This window comes from Rhinopithecus bieti, unplaced genomic scaffold (genome assembly GCF_001698545.2).
Source record: "Rhinopithecus bieti isolate Rb0 unplaced genomic scaffold, ASM169854v2 scaffold_48023, whole genome shotgun sequence".
Taxonomy (NCBI): domain Eukaryota; kingdom Metazoa; phylum Chordata; class Mammalia; order Primates; family Cercopithecidae; genus Rhinopithecus; species Rhinopithecus bieti.
The window spans coordinates 1-958 of NW_016894542.1; the positions used below are offsets into that span (position 1 = coordinate 1).

At 43.8% G+C, this 958-nt stretch overlaps 1 pseudogene; it reads left to right on the forward strand.

The window, feature by feature from the left end:
* The first annotated feature begins 3 nt into the window (after positions 1-3).
* Positions 4-952, forward strand: LOC108525960 (cTAGE family member 5 pseudogene; annotated as a pseudogene).
* The last annotated feature ends 6 nt before the right edge of the window (positions 953-958 follow it).

Here is a 958-nt window from a genome sequence, read left to right on the forward strand (position 1 = left end):
AAAAAAGCACGTAATAATTGGTTGGCAGCTTGGACTGCTGAAAGAAACCTCAATGATTTAAGGAAAGAAAATGCTCACTACAGACAAAATTAAGTGAAACAGAGTTTAAATTTGAACTTTCAGAAAAGATTCTTATGCCCTTGATGTTCCAATTACAGCATTTGGTGGAGAGCATTCCCCGAATGGTCCCTCAACATAGGGTCGGCCTTCATTCAAAACAAGAGTTTTCTCTATTCTCCAACCTTGTTGGAGGGTCCACTCAGACTCTCATCTTTGCTTCCAGGGGAGGAGGAAGAGGCTCAAGAGGTCCAGGGAATCCTCTGGACCATCAGATTATCAGTGAAAGAAGAGAATCAAGATGTGATAGGTTAACCAATCATCATAGGGCTTCTTTTGACACTGGGTCTCTGTCACCTCCATGGGAACAGGACCGTGGGATGATGTCTCCTCCACCAGGACAATCATATCCTGATTCAGCTATTCCTCCTCAAAGGCAAGACAGATTTTATTCTAATTCTGGCACACTGTCTGAACCAGCAGAACTCACAAGTTTTAATATGACTTCTTTGGATGAAATGAATGGGTCAATGCTTTCAGAAATGGAATCCAGTAGAAATGATACAAAAGATGACCTTGGTAATTTAAATGTGTCTGATTCATCTCTCCCTGCTGAAAATGAAGCAACTGGCCCTTGCTTTTTTCCTCCACCTGTTGCTCCAATCAGAGGTCCATTGTTTCCAGGGAATACAAGGGGCCCATTCATGAGAAGAGGACCTCGTCTCCCCCCACCTCGTCCAGGAACCATGTTTGGAACTTCTTGAGATTATTTTCCACCAAGGGATTTCCCAGGTCCATCACATGCTCCATTTGCAAGGAGAAATGTCTACACCGAGGGGTTTTCCTCCTTACCTTCCCCAAGACCTGGATTTTCCCCTAACCCCACATTCTGAAGGTAGAA